General features: G+C 39.3%; 1 pseudogene; it reads left to right on the top strand.

The window, feature by feature from the left end:
- Positions 1-21,043, top strand: part of LOC120858064 — a 40,522-nt pseudogene that overhangs the window by 7,024 nt on the left and 12,455 nt on the right.

Raw genomic sequence — 21,043 nt, 5'->3', positions numbered from 1 at the left:
GGCAGATCTATTTGCAATTTTTTAAGGAATCTCCACACTGTTCTCCATAGTGGCTGTACTAGTTTGCATTCCCACCAACAGTGTAGGAGGGTTCCCTTCTCTCCACACCCTCTCCAGCATTTATTGCTTGCAGATTTTTGGATTGCAGACATTCTGACTGGTGTGAAGTGGTACCTCATTGTGGTTTTGATTTGCATTTCTCTAATAATGAGTGATGTTGAGCATCTTTTCATGTGTTTGTTAGCCATCCGTATGTCTTCTTTGGAGAAATGTCTATTTAGTTCCTTGGCCCATTTTTTGATTGGGTCATTTATTTTTCTGGAATTGAGCTGCAGGAGTTGCTTGTATATTTTTGAGATTAGTTGTTTGTCAGTTGCTTCATTTGCTATTATTTTCTCCCATTCGGAAGGCTGTCTTTTCACTTTGCTTATATTTTCCTTTGTTGTGCAGAAGCTTTTAATTTTAATTAGGTCCCATTGGTTTATTTTTGCTTTTATTTCCAGAATTCTGGGAGGTGGATCATAGAGGATCCTGCTGTGGTTTATGTCGGAGAGTGTTTTGCCTATGTTCTCCTCTAGGAGTTTTATAGTTTCTGGTCTTACATTTAGATCTTTAATCCATTTTGAGTTTATCTTTGTGTGCGGTGTTAGAAAGTGATCTAGTTTCATTCTTTTACAAGTGGTTGACCAGTTTTCCCAGCACCACTTGTTAAAGAGATTGTCTTTACTCCATTGTATATTCTTGCCTCCTTTGTCAAAGATAAGGTGTCCATATGTGTGTGGATTTATCTCTGGGCTTTCTATTTTGTTCCATTGATCTATATTTCTGTCTTTGTGCCAATACCATACTGTCTTGATGACTGTGGCTTTGTAGTAGAGCCTGAAGTCACGCAGGTTGATTCCTCCAGTTCCATTCTTCTTTCTCAAGATAGCTTTGGCTATTCGAGGTTTTTTGTATTTCCATACAAATCTTGAAATTATTTGTTCTAGTTCTGTGAAAAGTATCGCTGGTAGCTTGATAGGGATTGCATTGAATTTGTAAATTGCTTTGGGTAGTATACTCATTTTCACTATATTGATTCTTCTTATCCATGAACATGGTATATTTCTCCATCTATTAGTGTTCTCTTTGATTTCTTTCATCAGTGTTTTATAGTTTTCTATATATAGGTCTTTAGTTTCTTTAGGTAGATATATTCCTAAGTATTTTATTCTTTTTGTTGCAATGGTGAATGGAATTGTTTCCTTAATTTCTTTTTCTACTTTCTCATTATTAGTGTATAGGAATGCAAGGGATTTCTGTGTGTTGATTTTATATCCTGCAACTTTACTATATTCATTAATTAGCTCTAGTAATTTTCTGGTAGAGTCTTTAGGGTTTTCTATGTAGAGGATCATGTCATCTGCAAACAGTGAGAGTTTTACTTCTTCTTTTCCAATCTGGATTCCTTTTATTTCTTTTTCTGCTCTGATTGCTGTGGCTAAAACTTCCAGAACTATGTTGAATAGTAGTGGTGAAAGTGGGCACTCTTGTCTTGTTCCTGACTTTAGGGGAAATGCTTTCAATTTTTCACCATTGAGGATAATGTTTGCAGTGGGTTTGTCATATATAGCTTTTATTATGTTGAGGTATGTTCCTTCTATTCCTGCTTTCTGGAGAGTTTTTATCATAGGTGGATGTTGAATTTTGTCAAAGACCTTCTCTGCATCTATTGAGATAATCATATGGCTTTTATTTTTCAATTTGTTAATGTGGTGAATTACATGGATTGATTTGCGGATGTTGAAGAATCTTTGCATCCCTGGGATAAAGCCCACTTGGTCATGGTGTACAATCTTTTTAATGTGTTGTTGGATTCTGATTGCTAGAATTTTGTTGAGGATTTTTGCATCTATGTTCATCAGTGATATTGGCCTGTAGTTTTCTTTTTTGTAGTATCTTTGTCAGGTTTTGGTACTAGGGTGATGGTGGCCTCATAGAATGAGTTTGGAAGTTTCCCTTCTTCTGCAATTTTCTGGAAGAGTTTGAGTAGGATAGGTGTTAACTCTTCTCTAAATTTTTGGTAGAATTCAGCTGTGAAGCCGTCTGGACCTGGGCTTTTGTTTGCTGGAAGATTTCTGATTACAGTTTCAAATTCCGTGCTTGTGATGGGTCTGTTAAGATTTTCTATTTCTTCCTGGTTCAGTTTTGGAAAATTGTACTTTTCTAAGAATTTGTCCATTTCTTCCACGTTGTCCATTTCATTGGCATATAATTGCTGATAGTAGTCTCTTATGATCCTTTGTATTTCTGTGTTGTCTGTTGTGATCTCTCCATTTTCATTTCTAATTTTATTGATTTGATTTTTCTCTCTTTGCTTCTTGATGAGTCTGGCTAATGGTCTGTCAATTTTATTTATCCTTTCAAAGAATCAGCTTTTGGTTTTGTTGATTTTTGCTATGGTCTCTTTTGTTTCTTTTGCATTTATTTCTGCCCTAATTTTTAAGATTTCTTTCCTTCTGCTAACTCTGGGGTTCTCCAATTCTTCCTTTTCTAGTTGCTTTAGGTGTAGAGTTAGGTTATTTATTTACTTGTTTCTTGTTTCTTGAGGTATGCCTGTATTGCTATGAACTTTCCTCTTAGCACTGCTTTTATAGTGTCCCACAGGTTTTGGGTTGTTGTGTTTTCATTTTCATTGATTTCTATGCATATTTTGATTTCTTTTTTGATTTCTTCTGTGATTTGTTGGTTATTCAGAAGCGTGTTGCTCAGCCTCCATATGTTGGAATTTTTAATAGTTTTCCTCCTGTAATTGAGATCTAATCTTAGTGCATTATGGTCAGAAAAGATGCTTGGAATGATTTCGATTTTTTTGAATTTATCAAGGTTATATTTATGGCCCAGGATGTGATCTATCCTGGAGAAGGTTCCATGAGCACTTGAGAAAAAGGTGAAATTCATTGTTTTGGGGTGAAGTGTCCTATAGATATCAATTAGGTCTAACTGGTCTAATGTATCATTTAAAGTTTGCATTTCTTTGTTAATTTTCTGTTTAGTTGATCTGTCCATAGGTGTGAGTGGGGTATTAAAGTCTCCCACTATTATTGTGGTGTTGTTAATTTCCCCTTTCACACTTGTTAGCATTTGTCCTACATATTGCAGTGCTCCTATATTGGGTGCATATATATTTATAATTGTTATATCTTCTTCTTGGATTGATCCTTTGATCATTATGTAGTGGCCTTCATTGTCTCTTTTCACAGCCTTTGTTTTAAAGTCTATTTTATCGGATATGAGTATTGCCACTCCTGCTTTCTTTTGGTCTCTATTTGCATGGAATATCTTTTTCCAACTCTTCACTTTCAGTCTGTATGTGTCCCTTGTTTTGAGGTGGGTCTCTTGTAAGCAGCATATAGAGGGTTCTTGTTTTTGTATCCATTCGGCCAGTCTTTGCCTTTTGGTTGGGGCATTCAATCCATTTACATTTAAGGTAATTATTGATAAGTATGATCCCGTTGCCATTTACTTTATTATTTTGGGTTCGGGTTTATACTCCCTTTTTGTGTTTCCTTTCTAGAGAATATCCTTTAGAATTTGTTGGAGAGTTGGTTTGGTGGTGCTGAATTCTCTCAGCTTTTGCTTGTCTGTAAAGCTTTTGATTTCTCCTTCGTATTTGAATGAGATCCTTGCTGGGTATAGTAATCTGGGCTGTAGGTTATTTTCTTTCATCACTTTAAGTATGTCTTGCCATTCCCTTCTGGCCTGAAGAGTTTCTATTGAGAGATCAGCTGTTATCCTTATGGGAATCCCCTTGTGTGTTATTTGTTGTTTTTCCCTTGCTGCTTTTAATAGTTTTTCTTTGTGTTTGATCTTTGTTAATTTGATTAATATGTGTCTTGGGGTGTTTCGCCTTGGGTTTATCCTATTTGGAACTCTCTGGGTTTCTTGGACTTGGGTGATTATTTCCTTCCCCATTTTAGGGAAGTTTTCAACTATTATCTCCTCAAGGATTTTCTCATGGTCTTTCTTTTTGTCTTCTTCTTCTGGGACTCGTATAATTCAAATGTTGGAGCGTTTCATATTGTCCTGGAGGTCTCTGAGATTGTCCTCATTTCTTTTAATTCGTTTTTCTTTTTTTCTCTCTGATTCATTTATTTCTACCATTCTATCTTCTATTTCACTAATCCTATCTTCTGCCTCCGTTATTCTATTATTTGTTGCCTCCAGAGTGTTTCTGATCTCATTTCTTCTGTTAATCATTGTATATTGACTCTTTTTTATTTCTTCTAGGTCCTTGTTAAACCTTTCTTGCATCTTCTCAATCCTTGTCTCTAGGCTATTTATCTGTGATTCCATTTTGATTTCAAGATTTTGGATCATTTTCACTATCAATATTCGGAATTCTTTCTCAGGTAGATTCCCTATCTCTTCCTCTTTTGTTTGGTTTGGTGGGCATTTCTCCTGTTCCTTTACCTGCTGAGTATTCCTCTGTCTCTTCATCTTGGTTATATTGCTGCGTTTGGGATGGCCTTTTTATATTCTGGTAATTTGTGGAGTTCTCTTTATTGTGGAGCTTCCTCACTGTGGGTGGGGTTGTATCAGTGGCTTGTCAAGGTTTCCTGGTTAGGGAGGCTTGTGTTGGAGGTCTGGTGGGTGAAGCTGGGTTTCTTCTCTCTGGAGTGCAGTGGAGTGACCAGTAATGGGTTATGAGACGTCTAAAGTTTTGGAGTAACTTTGAGCTGCCTGTATATTGAAGCTCAGGGGTGTGTTCCTGTGTTGCTGGAGAATTTGTGTGATATGTCTTGTTCTGGAACTTGTTGGCCCTTGGGTGGAGCTTTGTTTCAGTGTAGGTATGGAGGCGTTTGATGAGCTCCTATTGCTTAATGTTCCCTGAATTCAGGAGTTCTCTGATGTTCTCAAGCTTTGGACTTAAGCCTCCTGCTTCTGGTTTTCGGTTTTATTTTTACAGTGGTCTCTAGACTTCTCCATCTATACAGCACCGATGATAAAACATCAAGGTTAAAGAAGAAAGGTTTCTCCACATTGAGGGACACCCAGAGAGGTTCACTGGGTTACATGGAGAAGAGAAGAGGGAGGGGGTAGTTAGAGGTGACTGGAATGAGATGTGGTGAGATCAAAAGAGGAGAAAGCAAGCTAGTCAATAGTCACTTCCTTATGTGCACTCCATAGTCTGGACCGCTCAGAGGTATTCACGGAGTTATACAGGGAAGAGGAGAGGGAGGAAGTAGACAGAGGTGGCCAGGAGGGTAAGAGAGAGTAATGAAAAGGAGAGAGACAAGTCCAGCCAGTAATCAGTTCCTTAGGTGTTCTCCACCATCTAGAACACACAGAGAATCACAGAGTTGGATATAGAAGAGATGGGGGGGGGGGGGGGAGAGACAGAGGCCACCTGGTGGAGAAAAAGGAGAGTCCAAAAGGAGGAGAGAGTGGTCAAGCCAGTAATCTCGCTGTCAGGTAAAATTGGGTTTTGAAATGTACAAAATTGACAACAAAAACCGAAAGGCAAAGATTAAAAAACCTAGAGTAGAGGTTGGATTTTCAAAAATACAATATTAAAGAGAAGAAGCAGAAGGAAGAAAGAAAAAAAAATAATAAGAAGAAAAAATAATAAGAAAAAAAAAGAAAGAAAAAAAAACACAAGATTAAAAAAGAAATACCAACAACAACCACACAAAGACTATATATGGTGTTTGCCTTAAAAAAAGTAGAGTCTTTTTTTTTTTTGAAAAGTAATAGTAAGTTATAGAAATTAAAAATTAGAGGAGAAATAGAAGACTTAACAATTAAAAAAAAGTTAGAAAAAAAAAGAAAAAGAAAAAAATAATAAGGAATGATTGTAAAAATAGTGAAGATATATCTGGCCCTTCTCTGATGTTATGGGCCGTGTGGGGTCACTTCCAAGGTGGTTCCCTCTGTTTGACTTCTTCTGTTTGCTGGTCTCTTCAGTGTCTGAGTTCCGTCCTGACACAGGGGGGCGGTGGTGGACACTTTTTTTTTTTTTTTTTAGGCTCACTAGTTCAGTCGTGCTGTGGGGAAGGGGGGATGGTGCAAACAAATAGCACTGTCGTGGGCACACAGCGTCTCAGCCCCGCTGGACCTGTCCCCCGCCATGGCGAACAAACTGCTCCGGCTCCACGGTGCTCAGCCGGGAAACGTCCAAGGCCGGCCCCAGGCTGTGCGCACCTCCCCGGTCCAAGCCGCTCAGGTTTGGCGCCCAGGTAGCCCTCAGAGGCACAGACTCAGTTGGGACTGCGCCCTGCGCCCCTCCCAGGTCCGAGCAGCTGAGGAGCTTGGCGAGCGCGGTCGCCGCGACTTGTCCCCTTCTCTGTCTCTACTGCTCAGTTTTCTGGGTGTACTGCTGGCGCTCCTTGTGAGGCAGATGGTGACTGTCCTGCTCCCCCTGAAGTCTCAGCAAAGAAGTCTGCCTGCAGTTTGTTAGGTAAAGTCTCTCCGGGGCTGCAATTGCCCCTTTCCAGCCCTTACGGCTCTGGCTGCCTGTCCCCGGCAGGAGATGGTCTGCAGCCGGCTATTTCCGTTCCGTCCTTTGTTCTGTGCGCGGTCCTGGCAGCGTTTTATGTTCCAGCTTTTCGCGTGGTAGCTATCCCCCAGTCTGGTTTGCTAGCCCAGGTTCCATCGCTCTGGTTACGCGTGGGGCGTTTCTGCCCGCTTCTTACTGAGCACGGCAGCCCGCGCCTCCTGCGCTTCCTTGCCCTGCCCCCACTTGCTAGCGGCGGTTGTAGGCGTCTGCGCTGCTTTTCCGCTGGGGGAGTTACTGTTGGGCTTGTAATCTGTTGGTTTTAATTATTTATTTGTTTTTCCTTCCTGTTATGTTGCCCTCTGTGTTTCCAAGGCTCGCCACAGACTCGGCAGGGAGAGTGTTTCCTGGTGTTTGGAAACCTCTCTTCTTAGAATTCCCTTCCCGGGAAGGGCTTCCCTTCCCGGGACGGAGCTCCCTCCCCACCTCCTTTGTCTCTTTTCTCGTCTTTTATATTTTTTCCTACCTGTTTTTGAAGACAATGATCTGCTTTTCTGGTTGCCTGATGTCCTCTGCCTGCATTCAGAGGTTGTTTTGTGGAGTTTGCTCCGCGTTGAAATGATCTTTTGAGGAATTTGTGAGGGAGAAACTGGTCTTCCCTTCCTATTCCTCCTCCATCTTATGACCGCCCTCCCATCCTGACTGTTACTTGTTGACCTGCACACAGATTTCTCAGGAATTAGGTCAGGTGGTCTGGTATTACCATCTCTTTAAAAATTTTCCACAGTTTGTGGTGATCCACACAGTCAAAGTCTTTGATGTAGTCAATAAAGCAAAAGTAGATGTTTTTCTGGAACTCTCTTGCTTTTTCAAAGATCCAACGGATGTTGGCAATTTGATCTCTAGTTCCTCTGCCTTTTCTAAATCCAGGTTGAACATCTGAAATTTCATGGTTCACAACTTGGCTTGGAGAATTTTGAGCATTTCTTTGCTAGCGTGTGAGATGAGTGCACTTGTGCAGTAGTTTGAACATTCTTTGGCATTGCCTTTCTTTGAGATTGGAATGAAAACTGACCTTTTCCAATCCTGTGGCCATTGCTGAGTTTTCCAAATTTGCTGGCATATTGAGTGCAGCACTTTCACAGCATCATCTTTTAGGATTTGAAAGAGCTCAACTGGAATTCCATCACCTCCACTAGCTTTGTTGGTAGTGTTGCTTCCTAAGGCCCCCTTGAGTTCACATTCTAGGATGTCTGGCTCTAGATGAGTGATCACACCATCGTGGTTATCTGGGTCCTAAAGATCATTTTGTATAGTTCTGGGTATTGTTGCCACCTCTTCTTAATATCTTCTGCTTCTGTCAGGTCTATACCATTTCTGTCCTTTATTATGCCCATTTTTGTGCAAAATGTTCTGTTGGAATCTCTGTTTTCTTGAAGAGATCTCTAGTTTTTCCCATTCTATTGTTTTCCTCTATTTCTTCGTATTGATCACCGAGGAAAGCTTTCTCATCTCTCCTTGCTATTCTTTGAAACTCTGCATTCAAATCAGTATATCTTTCCTTTTCTCCTTTGTCTTTAGCTTTTCTTCTTTTCTCAGGTACATCTAAATACCTTTAGATTTGAGTAAATGTTGTTTGTGTATGGCTAAGCTATTCTAAGCAGTGAATCGTATTTTATCTTCTCACTCCTAATTATAAATAAATTCTCTTGAAAAGACCATCTCTAAGTGAGCAGTCTTAAAGACAAAATTAAAACAATACTTTATTTTAATTCAGTGTTTACTTCACATTTTTAGGTGATTACGCCATGTATAGTTTTAAGCCCTCTACAAATTTTAACTCATTTAGTCTTCACAACCACTTAATGAAGGTGGTACTATGATTGTCTACATTTTGCTGATAGGAAACTGAATAGGAGGGGTTAAATATAATAATTTGCTAGCTAAAAAGTGGTAGAGAAGGATTCAAATCCTGGCTATCTGGCTACAGAACCTGTGGTCTTAAGCACTGACTTGTTATCAATTTTGATGGGTAATAAATCATATGGGTTATAAGTAAAGATGCTTGCAGTTTCTAGGTTAATTGGTTTGATGCTGTACAAATAAAACAAGGTTAAATGCTAGATTGCATGTAAAACTCTGCATGTGGATCAACACTATCTATGCAGATGATGTCTCATCTGGACTAAACAATGTAAAAGAAGAGATGAGCAAATAACCAAGATCTTAGTAGAGTCTTTGTGTGCTCTCCACTGCTGACCAGAAGTCGTCTTTCAGTATTTCCACAACCAAGGCTTTTCAGGTGGCACAGTGGTAAAGATTCTGCCCGCCAATGCAGGAGATGCAGGTTTGATCCCTGGGTTGTGAAGGTTCCCTGGAGAAGGAAATAGCATCCTGCTCCTGTATTCTTGCCTGGAAAATTCCATGGACAGAGGAGTCTAGCGGGCTACAGTCCATGGAGTCACAGAGTTGGACACGACTGAGCACACACACACACACAACCATGATAGCACATGGGATGCTATCACAAGTCAAGATTCCTCTACATCCAGTTTAATATTCCAAACAAATGTCCAGTTAGAATGAAGAGGTTTACATGTCTTTTTTTTAGAATTGTGTGGCTTAGTTATATTTCACTGTAACTCTGTCAACACTCATCAATTTGTAAAGAATCTGCTTGAAATGCAGGAGACCCTGGTTCAATTCCTGGGTTGCGAAGATCCCCTGGAGAAGGGATCGGCTACCCACTCCAGTGTTCTTGGGCTTCCCTTGTGGCTCAGCTGGTAAAGAATCTGCCTGCAATGGGGGAGATCTGGGTTCGATCTCTGGGTTGAGAAGATCCCCTGCAGAAGGGCACAGCTACCCACTCCAGTATTCTGGCCTGGAGAATTCCATGGACTGTATAGTCCTTGGGGCTGCAAAGAGTCAGACACAACTGCGTGACTTTCACTTTCACTGTTAACACTATAGTGAATTCTGCGTTACTCAGAATTATTATGTAACCTAGACTAGAGTACATCAACTCTTTGTGCGATAATCCAACCATTATTTCTCTTTTAATCTTTGGAAATCAGAACGTTTACTACCCTTCATCTCCCAGTGCTTCTACATTATCTCTGATTACTTAATGATTGTCATTTAATGATTTGGTGTTGTAATCTAAATTCTTTCAATAATTTTGAGAAATAATCCATCTGAAACTGATGCATGAATCCATTGAAAGAATGTCTTCCTATATACATATATGTGTCTGATTCCTTATTACTCTTATTAATTATCTGCTGCAGTAGAGAGTGATTCTTTTGGAGATAGCAAGCATAAATGAAACAGAAATTAAAGAAAAATACTGTATTTTGAAACACACCTACTCTAACACCAGACCCTTGATTTATATAGTCTCATTTAATACTTAAACCTTTATGTGGAGATGTACATAATGACTATGAATTTATAGGGAACCTTGATTCAGAGACATAGCTGTCTCAGGGCTTCAAACCAGTAGCTGGTCTCTAAGTCTTCCCAAATGCCAAAATACTTATACTCTCCATTATATTTTGAAATTCTCTCTCAATCACCATTTAACATACAAGCATCTAGCCAAAAAGAGGTGTTCTGGCCTTTCTATTGAGAAGAAATTAAAGAGAGTTAGTTTAATAATTTTCTAGAGGTCTCAGTTATTGATTTTTAATTACTATTCATACAAATCTGTATTATACACAGTCTGTATTCAATGTGTTCTTATCTTTTGCACATATCTTTTTTAATATAAATGCTTGGAGTTCACTACAGAGCTGTCTGTAGAGCCATATTAATATCTTCAGGTAAATTCCTCTACCCCATTTTCAATGAAGATACACATTTTGAATCAACTTTTCTTTCAGCCTATAGGGATTCATAAATATCCATGACTAAGGATTCATTAAAAAAAAAAAAAAGCTGTGATACACTCCAAAGCAGACTTGAATCTTTTCATTGTATCCAGAACACTAAACTAGTCCCTCAGGGTCCTTTGAAACCCATAAAACGTGAGGATTGATTGGAATTATGAGGGTTATCTTCACTTATTATCATAGTTTCTGAGGTTAAAAATACATCATGTTTAGCCAACGTAATTTATTTCAGTATGTTTTTTTAGTTTCATTGAAGCTATTCTTGAAAGACAAATGATTATAAAGCATAAGCTAAGGCCTTTTATTTTACCAGATTCTCATTTTTAGGTGCAATAACACACATACAAGAGACTACTAAAATATATAATTTAATTTAGGTAATTAGTAATTTCTTACAATAAAATATATTAAAATATTTGATCAAAGATGCATGCCAAGTATAAATAATTAAATAGAATTTTACTGGGTTAGATTAGTAGTTAACACAACTTCATCACTTTTAGGAAATATACACATGTGATCTTTCAGGAGACTTAATTTCTTAATCTAAGACAATGATGAAAGATTTGATCTTTTCTATTTACATTTCCTCCCTAAAAATATTATTCATGCTAATGACTCCTCAAATTTAGTATTCTTAGCCTTAATCTTGCCCTTGAATGCCAAGATCCTTATTCCAACAATCTACTTGACATCTTCACCCAAATGTCTAATTAGTGTTCAAACAGAATATGGACAAAACAGAAGCTCTGATTCCTCTGTCTTAACCTTCAGCTCTTCTTTCTCAGTCTCCTTTAATTTCATAAATAGAGTTATAATACACTCAGTTTCTCACATTAAAACTTATTCATCTCTAATTTCTTTCTTTCACTGCTACAACTAATACCATCAGCAAGTGCTATTTACTCCACATCTACAAACACTCTAAATCTATTGAATATTTTGTTTTATCTCCTCTGCTATCACCTGTTACAATTCACCATCATCTCTTACCTAGACACATGAAAAAAAAAAAAAAAACTGGTCACCTTATTCCTATTCGCTGCTCTTCCCCCACTTCTCCGTCTGTTCTCTGACTAAGCTGTGTTGTGCTGTGCTTAGTCACTCAGTTGTGTTCGACACTTTGTGACACCATGGAGAGTAACCTACCAGGCTCCTCTTTCCATGGAGATTCTCCAGGCAAGAATACTGGAATTGGTTGCCATTTTCTTCTCCAGCAGATCTTGCCAACCCAGGGATCAAACCCAGGTCTCCTGATTTTAGGTAGATTCTTTACCATCTGAACCACCAGGGAAGCCCAAGAATATGGGAGTGGGTAGCCCATCCCTTTGCCAGTTCGATCCCATTCCCAGTAATTGAACCATGGTCTCCTGCATTGCAGGCAGTGCTTTACCAGCTGAGCTACCTCCCCTTACCATAATCCATTCCCCATACAATAGCCGAAATAAAACTTCCAAAGTATTACATTATCTTCAACGAATTGTGCAGGGACAATTGTACACTCACAGGCAAACAATAAAACAGATCAACAAAATAAAACCCCCCAAAATCTTAACCTAAACTTCACACCTTATACAAACATTAACTCCAAAGATATTGTGGGCTTGAATGTGAAATGCAAAACTATAAAGCTTTTAGGAAAAAAACATGGGGGAAAATATTTGGAATCTACAGTTGGCAAAAAGTTCTTAGACTTGATACTAAATATATGATCCATGAAGCGAAGTGAAGTGAAGTGAAGTTGCTCAGTCGTGTCTGACTCTGTGACCCCTGGACTGTAGCCTACCAGACTCCTCCATCCATGGAATTTTCCAGGCAAGAGTACTGGAGTGGGTTGCCATTTCCTTCTCCAGGGGATCTTCCTGACCCAGGGATCAAACCCAAGTCTCCCAAACTGCAGGCAGACACTTTAACCTCTGAGCCACCTGGGAAGCCCATATGATCCATAAGTATTAATTAATAGCTTGAATCTCATCAAAATTTTAAAACTTGCTTTGTGAAATATCATGTGAAAAGATTGAAAAGGCAGATGATGGACTTGGATAAAATATTTTCAAACCACATATTCAATAAATGACTAGTCTCTAGAGTATATAAACAACTTCCAAAACTCAACAGTAAGAGTTTAATTTCATGACGATACAGGAAGCTTCTGAACTTACCTCCTCCATGAACACACTAAATCTACAGCTACAAATGGAAGATTCTTTCTTCTGAAAGAAATTCAGAAATGAGCTGAGTGAGTGGCTCACATACATTTGACAAAAGAGAAAAAATGGGTAGGGGAGGATGAGGAGCAATTTTGTCATACTCCATTCTTGGCAACATATAATTGGGACACATGAGCATCAGCATATAATGGGAAAGAAGTCACAATGCTTCCATGAGAAGAGAAAGGTTTAGACCCCATATCTCATGCCCCAACTTCTCAGATTTATACCTGGGAGAGAGCTCCCTAAAACATCTCCCTCTGAAAGACAACAGGTATTGTGTCCATGAAACCCATAAGGCTATTGTGAACTAAAAAAGAGTTCTTAATGGGAAAACATGGACTCTCCACTGGTATCCTCCCCCAGCAGGGCCCACTGCAGAAGCACTAGACTGAAACATCCTGTCTTCCCACTACAGAGATCTGTGGATTTATTATAAAATCTGTCATCAAGAGGACCAGGCTTCTAATTTAACACACATCCAGGAGTTGACTGCAATACTGTCCAGATAATGGAGAGACTAGCAGTCATATCTCCCTGTGTCTCACTTTGGTATGCTAGTATCTCCTCAAAACAGACTGTGCACATGTTTGATATCCAAGCTCATGTGCCTTCTGTTCAGAGGTCACTTCCTTTGATAAGCTGGCTCTGAGGACCAGCAGGAATTGTATTCATTGGCCTGAGTATGGCAGCAAACAAACAGAGTTTTTGATGCTCTATCCACATAAGGTTTGACCAGAGGGAGCAGGCGAAAAAACCCGTCTCCTGATCTTCCCTAAAAGAGGTATATTTACACATTTTAAAAACTGTTACTTGAGGATTCAGTTTCTAATAAGCCTACATCTAGGTGTTGACTGAGATTCTCCTCTTTGAAACACGGACGGGTCTTGGAACAATATCTAATATTGGGAGTCACTATGAACAGAGAAAGCTGAACAATCATAAAAGTTTGAGAGACAAGAGTGAGGACAAAGCTAAACTAAAATTTTCATTTCCTACATGTGGCCACTCCTTCAAGACAGAGAAGATACCACAAAAATACACTACATCATCATTGACATAATGTAGGAGAAAACTTACATGGTCATTACAAACCATAGAGGCAGAAAAACCAGTTGACAACATTCAAAATACATTCATGATAAAAGCTCTCAGAAACTTGGCACCGAGGGAATGTACCACAACATAATAGAGGTTATATATGAGACCACAGACTCTATGTTTAAAAGCTACAAGCTTTTCCTCAAAGATCAAGAACAAGATCAGGAACCCACTCTTATCACTCTTGTTCACCACAGTACTGGTAGTAAGAGCTAGAGCAATAGGCAAGAAAAATAGACAAAGTGCATCCAAACCAGAAATGAAGTAAAACTGTCTTTATTTCCAGATGACATGATATAACATGTAGGAAAACCTTGAGAGTCCAACAAAATTTGTTAAAAGTAATAAACAGATTACACTAAAGTTGCACACAAAATCAAGATACAAAAATCAGTTATGTATCTATATACTAATAATAAACTATCAAAGGTAAATTAAAAAGTCATATTCACAATGGCAACAAGAATAAAATGCTCATAATAAATTTAACTAAGAAGGTGTAAGACCTATACATTAAAAACTGTAAGACACTGATGGAAGAAATTGAAGACATCATAAATAAAAGATATTTCATGCATATAGACTGGAAAAAATTAATACTGTTATTACTGTTAATACTCCATACTACTTAGAGCAATTGACTGATTCAGTGCAATCCCCATAAAAATTGGAAGGTCATTTTCCACAAAAATACAGTAAACATTCTTAAAATTTGTTTGGAACCACAAAAATCCCTAAATAGCCATAGCAACTTGAGAAAGAAGAACAAAGATGGAGGCATTACATGCTTTGAATTCAAACCATATTACAAAGCGACAGTATCCAAAATAGTATAGCATTGGCATAAACAAAACAAAGCAAAACAAAACCAAAAAAGGCACATAAATCAATGGAACAGAATAGAATGCCCCGAAGTAAACCCATGCATAAATGGTCAATTAATTGTTAAGCCAAGAATACAATAGGGAAATGATAGTCTTTTCAATTGTTTGCTTGCTAAGGTACTTCAGTTATATCTGACTTTTTGTGACCCTAAGGACTGAAGCCCATCAGGCCTCTGTCTGTGGGATTCTCCAGGCAAGAATACTGGAGTGGGTTGCCATGCCCTCCCCCAGGGGGTCTTCCCAAGCCATAGTGAACCTTTGTCTCATTATGTCTTTTGCATTGGCAGGCAAGTTCTTTACAACTAGGGCCACCAGTACTTTGGCCACCTCATGTGAACAGTTGACTCATTGGAAAAGACCCTAATGCTGGGAGGGATTGGGGGCAGGAAGAGAAGGGGACAACGGAGGATGAGATGGCTGGATGGCATCACTGACTCAATGGACGTGAGTCTGAGTGAACTCTGGGAGTTGGTGATGGACAGGGAGGCCTGACGTGCTGTGATTCATGGGGTCACAAAGAGTTGGACACGACTGAGCAACTGAACTGGACTGAATGTATTTTTTTAAAATTGGATTAAAGATTTACTGAGCACAGCCCCGCCCATCAGAACAAGACCCAGTTTTCCCTTCAGTCAGTCTCTCCCATCAGGAAGCTTCCATAATCCTCTTATCCTTAGCCATCAGAGGGCAGACAGAAAGAAAGCCACAATGACAGAAAACTAACCAAAATGATCACGTGGACCACAGCCTTGTCTAACTCAATGAAATTATGAGCCCCATGCCATGGAGGACCACCGAAGATGGATGGGGCATGATGGAGAGTTCTGGCAAAACGTGGTCCACTGGAGAAGGGAATGGCAAACCACAGTATTCTTGGCTTGAGAACCTCATGAACAGTATGAAAAGGCAAAAAGATGGGACACTGAAAGATGAGCTCCCCAGGTCAGTAGGAGCCCAATATGCTACTGGAGATCAGTAGAGAAATAACTTCAGAAAGAATGAAGAGACAGAGCCAAAGCAAAAACAACATCCAGCTGTGGATGTGACTGGTGATGGAAGTAAAGTCCAATGATATAAAGAGCAATATTTCATAGGAACCTGGAATGTTTGGTCCATGAATCAAGACAAATTGGAAGCAATCAAACAGGAGATGGCAAGAGTGAATGTTGACATTTTAGGATTCAGCAAGCTAAAATGGATGGAATGGGTGAATTTAACTCAGATGACCATTATATCTACTACTGTGGACAAGAATCCCTTAGAAGAAATGGAGTAGAAATCATAGTCAACAAAAGAGTCCAAAATGCAATACTTGGATGCAATCTCAAAACCAACAAAATGATCTCTGTTTGTTTCCAAGGAAACCATTCAATAGCACAGTAATCCAAGTCTATGCCCTGACCAGTAATGCTGAAGAAGCTGAAGTTGAATGGTTTGGTGAAGACCCACAAGACCTTCTAGAACTAACACCCCCAAAAGATGTCCTTTTCATTATGGGGGGCTGGAATGCAAAAGTAGGAAGTCAAGAGATACCTGCAGTAACACGCAAGTTTGGCCTTGGAGTACAAAACGAAGCAGATCAAAGGCTAACAGAGTTTTGCCAAGAAAACACATTGGTCATAGCAAACACCCTCTTCCAACAACACAACAGAAGACTCTACACATGGACATCACCAGATGGTCAATACTGAAATCAGATTGATTACATTCTTTGCAGCCAAAGATGGAGAAGCTCTATACAGTCAACAAAAACAAGACCAGGAGCTGACTGTGGCTCAGATCATGAACTCCTTATTGCCAAATTCAGACTTAAACTGAAGAAAGTAGGGAAAACCACTAGATCATTCATGTATGACCTAAATCATATCCCTTATGATTATACAGTAGAAGTGACAAATAGATTCAAGGGATTAGATCTAATAGAGTGCCTGAAGAACTATGGACAGGGATTTGTGACATTGTATAGGAGGCAGTGATCAAAACCATTCCCAAGAAAAACATGCAAAAATGCAAAATGGTTGTGTGAGGAGGCCTTACAAATAGCTGAGAAGAGAAGAGAAGTAAAAGGCAAGGAGAAAATGAAAGCTATACCTGTTTGAATGCAGAGTTCCAAAGAATAGCAAGGAGAGATAAGAAAGACTTTCTCAGTGATCAGTGCAAAGAAATATAGGAAAACAGTAGAATGGGAAAGACTAGAGATCTCTTCAAGAAAACAGAGATGACAAGGGAACATTTCATGCACAGATGGGCTCAATAAAGGACAGAAATGGTATGGACCTAACAGAAGCAGAAGATATTAAGAAGAGGTGGCAACAATACACTGAAGAACTATACACAAAAGATCTTTATGACTCAGTAACCACCATGGTGTGATCAGTCACCTAAGCCAGATATCTTGGAATGTGAAGTCAAGTAGGCCTTAGGAAGCATCACTACAAACAAAGCTAGTGAAGTTGATGGAATTCCAGCTGAGGTCTTTCAAATCCTAAAAGATGATGCTGTGAAAGTGCTGCATTCAATATGCCAGCAAATTTGGAAAACTCATCAGTGGCCACTGTACTGGACAAGGTCAGTTTTCATTCTAATCCCAATGAAAGGCAATGCCAAAGAATGTTCAAATTACCACACAGTTGCACTCATCTCACATGCTAGCAAAGTAATGCTTGAGTAATTCTTCAAGTCATGCTTCAACCATATGTGAACTGTGAAATTCCAGATGTTCAACCTGGATTTAGAAAAGGCAGAGGAATCAGAGATCGAATTGCCAACATCTGCTGGATCATTGAAAAAGCAAGAGAGTTCCAGAAAAACATCTACTTCTGCTTTTTTGTCTACGCCAAAGCCTTTGACTGTGTGGATCATAATAAACTGTGGAAAATTCTGAAAGTGATGAGAATACAAGACCGCCTGACCTGACTCCTGAGAAATCTGTATGCAGGTCAACAAGTAACATTCAGAACTGGACATGTAACAGCACGTTGGTTCCAATTGGGAAAGGAGTACATCAACACTGTATATTGTCACCCTGCTTATTTAACTTATATGCAGAGTTCAGTTCAGTTCAGTTGCTCAGTTACGTCTGACTCTTTGTGACCCCATGAATCGCAGCATGCCTGGCCTCCCCCTCCATCACCAACTCCCAGAGCTTACCCAAACTCATGTCCATTGATTTGTTGATGCTATCCAGCCATCTTATCCTCTGTCCTCCCCTTTTCTTCCTGCCCCCAAACCCTCCCAGCATCAGAGTCTTTTCCAATGAGTCAACTTACAGGCAGAGTACATCATGCCAATGCTGGACTGGATGAAATATAAATTGGAATCAAGATTGCCAGGAGAAATATCAATCACCTCAGATACACAGATGACACCATCTTTATGGCAGAAAGTGAAGAAGAACTAAAGATCTTCTTGATGAAAGTGAAAGAGGAGACTGAAAAAGTTGGCTTAAAACTCAATGTTCAGAAAACTAAAGTCATGGCATCCGGTCTCATCCCTTCATGGCACAAAGATGGGGAAACAGTGAGAGACTTCATTTTTGTGCTCCAAAATCACTGTAGATGGTGACTACAGCCATGAAGTTAAAAGACATTTACTCCTTGGAAGAAAAGCTATGACCAACATAGACAACATATTTAAAAGCAAAATGATTGCTTTGCAACAAAGATCTGTCTAGTCAAAGCTATGGTTTTTCCAGTAGTCATGTATGGATGTGAGAGTTGGACTATAAAGAAAGCTGAGTGCCAAAGATTTGATGCTTTTGAACTGTGGTGTTGGAGAAGACTCTTGAGAGTCCCTTGGACTGAAAGGCAATCAAACTAGTCAATCCTAAAAGAAATCAGTCCTGAATATTCATTGGAAGGACTGATGCTAAACCTGAAGCTCCAATAATTTGGCCACCTGATACAAAGAACTGACTCTGAAAAGACTCTGATGCTGGGAAAGTTTGAAGGTGGGAAAAGAAGGAGGGACAACAGAGGGTGAGATGGTTGGATGGAATCACCAACTCAATGGACAAGATTTTGAGTAAGCTCCGGGAATTGGTGATAGACAGGGAAGCCTGGCTTGCTGCAGTCTATAGGGTCACAAAGAGTCAGACACCATTGAGTGACTGAACTGAACTGAATGTATCTTGCTCAAGAACATGTTTCTTCTTCTTAAGAACCTTCTGACTAGTCCTGTTATCTTTAAATGTAAGTCATAGGAGTGGCTCTATTTTTAGTGACCAATTGAAAAGGTACATAAGGCCTTGAGAACACTGGGGAGGCACTCTCTGCCCCCTTCTGATGTCTGTGTCAGAAATTTTCCTTATCCTTTTTATACTTTAATAAAACTCTGCTACACAAAAGCTCTGAGTGATTAAGCCTCATCCCTGGTCCCGAAGCTAAATTCTCTTCCTTGGAAATCACAAGTCTGACACTGTTCACCATAAGCTATCATCTGTGTACATACATACAATGGAATATAACATTATTTAGGAGGAAATTCTGTCATTTATGACAAGGTATATAGACCCTGAGGGCCTTATGCTAAGTGAAATGTCAGACATAGCATACTGTATGATCTCATTTATATATGGAATCTACAGTCAACCAAACTCAGAAACAGACAGCAGATTGGTCATTGCTAGGGGTGGGAGAAACCAGTTCAGTTCAGTTCAGTTGCTCAGTCATGTCCAACTCTTTGGTACCCCATGGATTGCATCAAGCAAAGAGGGAGAAGACTCATCAATAAAATTAGAAATGAAAAAAGATGAAGTTACAATAGATTACACAGGAATACAAAAGATCATAAGAGAATACTATGAGCAACTCTATGCCAATAAAATGGACAACTTGGAAGAAATGGACAAATTCTTAGGAAAGTATAACCTTCTAAAACTGAACCAGGAAGAAACAGAAAATATGAACAGACCAATTATAAGCACAGAAATCGAAACTGTAATAAAAAACCTTTCAATAAACAAAAGCCCAGGGCCAGATGGCTTCACCAGCAAATTCTACCACAAGTTTCAAGAAAAGCTAACACGTTCCCTGCTCAAACTCTCAGAAAATTGCGGAGGAAGGAAAACTCTATCTTATTCTGCTGCTGCTGCTGCTAAGTCGCTTTAGTCATGTCTGACTCTGTGAGACCCCATAGGCAGCAGCCCACCAGACTCCCCTGTCCCTGGGATTCTCCAGGCAAGAACACTGGAGTGAGTTGCCATTTCCTTCTCCAATGCATGAAAGTGAAAAGTGAAAGTGAAGTTGCTCAGTCGTGTCTGACTCTCAGCGACCCCATGGACTGCAGCCTACCAGGCTCCTCTGTCCATCGGATTTTCCAGGCAAGAGTATTGGAGTGGGTTGCCATTGCCTTCTCCGCAATCTTATTCTGCAAGGCCACAATCACTCTGAAACCAAAACTACACAAATGTTCTGTCTATATATATATATATATATATATATATATATAGGCTAATATCACTGATGAGCATAGATGCAAAAATCCTCAACACAATTCTAGCAAATAGATAAAACCAAATAATTATATCAATAGATGCAGAGAAAGACTTTGACAAAATTCAACAGCCATTTATGATAAAAGCTCTCCAGAAAGTAGGCATAGGAGGAATATAAGCAGTGTTAGTCAAACAGTTATGTCCAATTCTTTGTGACCCCATGGACTGTCTATGGAATTCTCCAGGCAAGAATAGTGATGTGGATACTCATTTCCTACTCCAGGGCAATCTGCCAGACCCAGGGATTGAACCTGTATAGCTTGCATCTTTTGCATTGCCAGGTGGGTTCTTTACCAGTAGCACCACCTTGGAAGCCCCTAGAAGGATTATGAAAGTGAAAGTGAAAGTGTTAGTCACTCAGTCATGTCCAACTCTTTGTGAGCCCATGAACTGTAGCCTATCAGGCTCCTCTGTTCATAGGATTCTCCAGGCAAGAACACTGGAGTGGGTTGCCATTTCCTTCTAGAGGAGATCTTGACCCAGGGATCAAAACCAGGTTTCCTGTAATTCAGGTAGATTCTTTACCATCTAAGCCACTAAGGAAGCCCTTAAAAGGAATATACCTCAACATAATAAAGACCATATATGACAAACCCACAAAAAACATTATCCTCAATGTTGAAAAATTGGGAGTATTTCCTCTAAATTCAGGAACAAGAGTGCCCACTCTCACCACTATTCTTCAATACAGTTTTGGAAGTTCTAGCCACAGCAATCAGAGAAGAAAAAGAAATAAAAGGAATCCAGATTGGAAAAGAAGTAAAACTCTCAGTGTTTGCAGATGACATGATTTTCAAAGAAAATCCAAAAGATGCCACCAAAAAGTACTAGAGCTAGTCAATGAATATAGTAAAGTCACAGTATATAAAATTAATTCACAGAAATCTCTTGCATTCCTATACAGTAAAATGAAAAATCAGAAAGAGAAATTAAGGAAACAGTCCCATTTGCCATTGCAACAAAAAGAATAAAATACTTGGGAATAAATT

The sequence above is a fragment of the Oryx dammah genome, unplaced genomic scaffold, assembly GCF_014754425.2.
Source record: "Oryx dammah isolate SB20612 unplaced genomic scaffold, SCBI_Odam_1.1 HiC_scaffold_29, whole genome shotgun sequence".
Lineage (NCBI taxonomy): Eukaryota > Metazoa > Chordata > Mammalia > Artiodactyla > Bovidae > Oryx > Oryx dammah.
This window is presented reverse-complemented; position numbering and strand designations above follow the sequence as displayed.